This window comes from Schistocerca nitens, chromosome 3 (genome assembly GCF_023898315.1).
Source record: "Schistocerca nitens isolate TAMUIC-IGC-003100 chromosome 3, iqSchNite1.1, whole genome shotgun sequence".
NCBI lineage: Eukaryota > Metazoa > Arthropoda > Insecta > Orthoptera > Acrididae > Schistocerca > Schistocerca nitens.
Window position 1 is genome coordinate 723,049,987 of NC_064616.1, and position 7,296 is coordinate 723,057,282.

Here is a 7,296-nt window from a genome sequence, read left to right on the forward strand (position 1 = left end):
CCAGTCTATAGTCAAGTTTCAGTCTGCGCCTAATAAGATTACTATGTTCCTGTACATGAAGATAAATGTATAGACACTTTTTCAAGTATCAGAGATATATGAGAAAAAGATTAACGTACCAAGACCAAAGGAACTTCAGATTGTCAATTGTAAACAGCATCCAGAATCAAGTTACGTAATATCTACGCTTTTTATTATTTTAAGAAATGTGTGTGAAAATTAATCAAGTTCTGTTTAAAGTTGGTCACCGTCAATCAGCTACTATAAGCGTGCAAGTGGCATTTCTATCGTCTGACCTAACGGCAGAAGATAAACACGCCACGATAAGACCACGAGACATATTGCTGACACTCGCCTACTTCGTTAGAGCGACAAGTCATATAATCTGATGGTGTGTGTACCGAAGGTCTTACAGTACGCACACCACAGTCAGAACTCAAGTGTCAGTCATGGTCAGAGCAGTAGTGTCTAGTTATGAGTGCTTACGTCGGAGCTAAGTGAAGTCGAACGTGGGCAAATTGTTGTTGCTCGTATGATGGATGCTTCCGTAACCAAGGTAGGTCGAAGAGTATAGTGCTTCAAGATGCACCTTGTCGAAGATTTATACAGCATACATGGAAACCGGAAAAACATCATCCGCTAATTCACAACGCAGGCGAAAGTTTGTGTTGAGTGACCGTGATAGATGCTCATTGAAGAGGATTGTGGCGAAAAGTAAGAGAACGACAACTGCGAAAGTCACTGCAGAATTGAAAGTCGTACTCGCGAACCCTGTCAGTGCCAAAACAACAGACATTCTGGGAATCTCAGGACGAGTTGGAATTCCAAACCACACACCAGTGATGAAAATGCCCGTAACGGGAAAACGTGGTGCTGAAGCCATAAAACCTAGAGTATGGAGCAATGGAAGAAAGTCATCTCGTCGAATGAGTCTTGTTTCACACTATTTCCAGCTTGTAGGCGAGTTTACGTCCCACGAGTGTAACATGGCGGGATTTCGTGATGATTTTGGCATCCATATCGTGGTATCCCATAGAAAAGGCCACGTTACTGCCAATGGCTATGTAACCATTGTGGCTGATCAAGTTAATCCCATGCTACCATATTTGTTGCCCAATGGTAAATCTGTGTTCCAAGACGGCAGGGCCCCTGTTCATACAGCTAGTATCGTCCAGGACTGTTTTTGCCAGCAATCTAAACTAAAACAAAACTCCGTCCGAACAGGCCATGAAGGCCCAATGGTACCGACTGGCCGCCGTGTCATCCTCAGCCCACAGGCTTCACTGGATGCGAATATGGAGGGGCACGAGGTCAATACACCGCTCTCCCGGCCGTATGTCAGTTTACGAGACCGGAGCCGCTACCTCTCAATCAAGTAGCTCCTCAGTCAGCCTCACAAGGGCTGAGTGCACCCCGCTTGCCAACAGCGCTCGGCAGACCGGATGGTCACCCATCTAAGTGCTAGCCCAGCCCAACAGCACTTAACTTCGGTGATCTGACGGGAACCGGTGTTACCACTGCGGCAAGGCCGTTGGTCAGCACGAGGATGAATTTCGCATTTCCCCTGGCCGCTACAATCATCAGATCTTAATATTACTGAGCCTTTGATGTCTTCTTTGAGAGAAGGGTGCGTGTTCGCTACTGAACTCCATCGTCGTTAACTGAATTTGTCACTATTTTGCAGGCAGAATGGTATACAATATTACCTTGAAAACCAAACAGGTCTTGCACTTATTCATTCTGGGAAGACTAGAAGCCGTTTCGTATGCTAACGGTTTTCCTACACCGTATTAGACATGGTGATGCGTCGTGTTTTTGATGTTTGCGCGTGTTTGTCCATCTTCTGTATTGTGCACAGAGCAAGCTGTGTTTTTCATAAAAAATGCCTGAAAATTCCTTCTTGACTTTTATAGAGAAGGTGTTCTTTCTATGGGATTGCCGTTGCATTCTAATGCAGAACTCATCCTAATATTCCAAAAGCGAAAGTTCTTGACTTTTATAGAGAAGGTGTTCTTTCTATGGGATTGCCGTTGCATTCTAATGCAGAACTCATCCTAATATTCCAAAAGCGAAAGTAGCCCTGTTCAGGTTTCACGATTAAACCGCTGAACCAAATTGGATGAAATTTGGTATGGAGATAGCTTGAACCATGAGGAAGAACTTAGAATACTTCAGAAAGTAAAAAAGGGAAAAAAAGAAATCGATCTTTAAGAGGGTGAAGTAGAAAATGGAACATCTTTTTTTTCATCAGTGAACAGAAATCATGCTAAAAACCATTAAATTTGTTGCATAATGTACACGTTGTATAACTTATAGCACGACGCATAGCTGCACTCCTGGCCAAGCCGCCGCCACGTGTGGCACCACATCGTGCGTTAGGTGACGCGGGGCGGGGGGATTTGGGAGGCGCACATCACGAGCTATGCTAACACGCGAGGGTAACTGACTTTATTGCTCTTGCTATCAACTCTTTATGGAACAGTTTTATTCTTGTAAGGACATAAAAAACCAATAAATGACCAAAAAAGAAACGATAACATTTCTCAGTTTTTTGTACGCTTGTGACAGACTGGTGTTGCTTGTAGAATATGTTTATAGAGTCTCACAGGAAGATAGACTGTTATGTTACAAATTACTGAATAATAAATTATAAACAGCCGACCAGTTGCAATGGATAAAGAAATTCTTTTCCTAGGTTTCGACAAATATAAATTTGTCTTCTGCAGAAGGTAACCTAAGGGCAATGAACATCATAGCTACATTATAAAAGCATGAATCTTATAAACCAAGAATAAATTTTAAGACAAATTAGAGAACTCTTGCATTACAGAAGTATGATAATGACGACTGGTACTTACAATTTTACATTAGTAAGGACTAATGTATTTTTATTTATTTATTTATTGTTCCGTTGGACCAAATTAAGGAGAAGTCTCCATGGTCATGGAACGAGTCAATACATGACATTATAACACTATATTAGAAACAGATAAAATGAAATATAAAAAAAACATTCAGGTGACAAGTCGTAAGATTAAATGAAGAAAATCAACAATGTAACACTGGAATTTGCTTAATTTTTCAGCTCTTCCAGGAGCTCCTCGACAGAATAGAAGGAGTGAGCCATGAGGAAACTCTTCAGTTTAGACTTAAAAGAGTTTGGGCTACTGCTAAGATTTTTGAGTTCTTATAGTAGCTTATTGAAAAGGGATGCAGCAGAATACTGCACTCCTTTCTGTACAAGAGTCAAGGAAGTGCATTCTACATGCAGATTTGATTTCTGCCTAGTATTAACTGAGTGAAAGCTGCTAACTCTTGGGAATAGGCTAATATTGCTAACAACAAACGACATTAAAGAAAATATATACTGTGAGGGCAATGTCAGAATTCCCAGATTTTTGAATAGGGGTCGACAAGACGTTCTCGAAATTACACCACATATAGCTCGAACAGCCCGTTTTTGAGCCAAAAATACCCTTTTTGAATCAGAAGAATTACCCCAAAAAATAATACCATACGACATAAGCGTATGAAAATATGCGAAGTAGACTACTTTTCGTGCTGAAGTGTCACTTATTTCAGATACTGTTCTAATGGTAAATAAAGCAGCATTTAGCTTCTGAACAAGATCCTGGACATGGGCTTTCCACAACAGCTTACTATCTATCCGAACGCCTAGGAACTTGAACTGTTCCGTCTCGCTTACAATATGCCTATTCTGTCTGATCAAAATACCGGTTCTTGTTGAATTGTGAGTTAGAAACTGTAAAAACTGAGTCTTACTGTGATTTAGCATCAAATTATTTTCCACAAGCCACGAAATTATTTCATGAACTACATTATTTGTTGGCCGTGCGGTTAAAGGCGCTTCAGTCTGGAACCGCGTGACCGCTACGGTCGCAGGTTCGAATCCTGCCTCGGGCATGGATGTGTGTGATGTCCTTAGGTTAGTTAGGTTTAATTAGTTCTAAGTTCTAGGCGACTGATGACCTCAGAAGTTAAGTCGCATAGTGCTCAGAGCCATTTGAACCATTTTTGAACCTTATTTGTTACTGTTTCAATATTACACACAAGATCCTTCACTATCAAGCTGGTGTCATCAGCAAACAGAAATATTTTTGAATCACCTGTAATACTAGAAGGCATATCATTTATATAAATAAGAAACAGCAGTGGCCCCAGCACCGACACTTGGGGAACGCCCCACTTAACAGTGCCCCATTGGGACTGAACATCACTACCACTCTCAATATTGTGGAGAATTACCCTCTGCTTTCTGTTCTTAAAGTAAGAGGCGAACCAATTGTAAGCTACTCCCCTTACTCCATAATGGTCCAACTTCAGCAGTAATATTTTGTGGTCAACACAGTCAAAAGCCTTCGTTAAATCAAAGAAAACACCTAGCGTTCGCAACCTTTTATTTAATCCGTCCAAACCCTCACAGAGAAAAGACAATATAGCATTTTCAGTTGTTAAACCATTTCTAAAACCAAACTGAACATTTGACAGCAAATTATGTGAATTTAAATGCTCCAGTAACCTTGTATATACAAGCTTCTCGATTAGCAAACACCGATGGCATAGAAATAGGTCTAAAATTGTCAACGTTATCAATGACTCCCTTTTTATAAAGTGGCTTCACTACCGAGTACTTTAATCGGTCAGGAAACCGACCACTCCTAAAGGAAAAGTTACAGATATGGCTGAGAACTGGGCTAACATACATAGAACAATACTTCAGTATTCTGCTAGATACCCCGTCATATCCATGAGAGTTCTTGGTCTTTAGTGAATTAATTATTAAATCAATCTCCCTCTTGTCAGTATCATGGAGGAGCATTTCAGGTAACAGTCTCGGAACACTTTTTTCTAAGAGCGCTATATGATTCCCTGTTGGGACTAGGTTTCTATTTAGTTCACCTGCTATATTCAGAAAGTGATTATTAAATACAGTACATATATGCAACTTATCAGTAACACGGACATTCCCAGTACGCACTGATTCTATATCCTCGACCTGTCTCTGCAGACCAGCAACTTCCTTTACGACTGACCATATGGTTTTAATTTTATCCCGAGACTTAGCTATTCTATCTGCATACCACATACTTTTTGCCTTCCTAATAACATTTTTAAGCACCTTACAATACTGTTTGTAATGGGCTGCTGCATTTAGATTTTGACTGTTTCTAACGTTTTGATATAATTGCTACTTTGTTCTACAAGATATTCTTATCCCTCTAGTCAGCCACCCAGCCTGCCTGTTTGTGCTAGTACCCTGTTTTAAACGTTCTAACGGAAAGCGACTTTCAAAGAGCATGAGAAAAGGCTTGAGAAAAGCATTATATTTATCGTCTACTGTATCAGCGCTATAAACATCTTGCCACTCTTGTTCCTTTATAAGGTTTACAAAGGTCTCTACAGCAACTGGATCAGCTTTCCTGAACAGCTGATGACTATATTTAACACGTGTTGCAGCACAAAAATCTTTTAAAGTTAAAATTTGTGCATCATGATCTGAAAGGCCATTCACCTTTTTGCTAACAGAATGCCCTTCTAGTAATGAGGAATGAACAAAAATGTTGTCAATGGTTGTTCTACTGTTCCCTTGCACTCTCGTTGGAAAGAATACGGTTTGCATAAGATTATATGAACTAAGGAGGTCTACCAGCATCCTCTTCCTTGCACAATCACTTATACAATTAATATTGAAGTCACCACATATAACTAACTTTTTGTATTTCCTATAAAGTGAACCAAGAACCTCCTCTAGCTTTAACAAAAATGTTGTGAAATCGGAGTCTGGGGATCTATAAATAACAACAGTTAGAAGTTTAGCTCCGTTAAATTTAACCACACCTGCACAACATTCAAACACCTTTTCAGTGCAGTACTTTGAAACATCAATTGACTCAAATGGGATGCCGTTTTTCACATACATGGCTACTCCCCCACACCGCAAAGAGCTCCTCGAAAAGCTGCCAGCCAACCTGTATCCTGGTAAAGGAAGCCTCTGAATTATCTCCTTATTTAAGAAATGTTCAGATATACCAATAATTTCAGAGTCAACATCTATAAGCAGTTCACTAACTTTATCTCTAATACCTTGTATATTTTGATGAAATATACTCATTCCCTCATTACTCGGATACCTAAGCTTTGTCAAAAGTGATTCCCTTGTTAGAGAGACTTCCCTTAAGCAGGAATATCTATCAGCTGACTTCAATCTAAAAAAGGTGCAGCTGTAACACCCACTACTGCAGGAATTTTCCCATGAGTGATCCCACCAACCCCACCTATGCTGTCACCTATAAGCTTTGCCAACCTCCCCTTCCCATACCTGTTGAGGTGCAGGCCATGTCTAGTGAAACCCGTCCTGCTGACAGACTCCACCGACACCACTGAAATGTACCCATGCTTTCTGTCATCAGCGCACCCCCAAGTCTCATGTTATTACGCCTGACGGCTGTTTTAAGATGAGGTAGATCGTGACGCTGAAACAGTTCCACGAAATGCACATTCGTGTTGCCAGTCTGAGTGGCTATCTTTTCCAGGTCACCATCTATGTTACACTCCCCATCCCTACCAATACTATTACCAGCCCCACCCACAATCACTACCTGATCCTCTTTAGTAAAATCCCTACATAACCCCCCTATGTTAACAGTCACCTGAGCCAACCCTGCATTAGGCTTCACAATGCTGGTGACCTGGTACTCACTCCCCAGCACTTCCTGCAACTGCTGGCCTACACCTCTACCATGAGAACTACCTAACAGCAGAACCTTCTTCTTTCTCTTAGACTTTGCAACTGTCCTAGCCACCGTAACTGCTGAGGTCTGCTGCATACTTCCTACATCTATAGCTACTAGAGATTCCTCTCCACTAGACTCTGACAGTTGGTCAAATCTATTACAAACACCAATAGTAAAACTATCTGAAAATCTCCTTCTCCTAGCAGATCTCTTGCCAACAGCCAGCTCCCATTCCCCAACCCCCTTCTCCCTCCTCATCCTATCTAGCTCCTCCTGTGCGTTTTTCAACTGCACCTGAAGGGCACAGATCTTACACTCCTGCTCCTCTATCAACTTACTCTTGCTACATAACCTGCAGTTCCAGGAGAGGATCTCACCACAATGCCCACTGGCTTCCCCACTGCATTCCCCCCAGTGAAAATACTTCGAACAAGTCTCACACCGCAATCCACTACTCACGAACCTACGGCAAAGCCCACACTTCTCACTCATGATAAAATTTTACTTTTGCTAAGATCCGCTACTACAATAAGAAGATGTT

The 7,296-nt window shown here is 41.2% G+C and overlaps 1 pseudogene; it reads right to left on the bottom strand.

The window, feature by feature from the left end:
• Positions 1–1,418: 1,418 nt before the first annotated feature.
• Positions 1,419–1,536, bottom strand: LOC126250063 (5S ribosomal RNA; annotated as a pseudogene).
• Between the last annotated feature and the right edge of the window lie 5,760 nt (positions 1,537–7,296).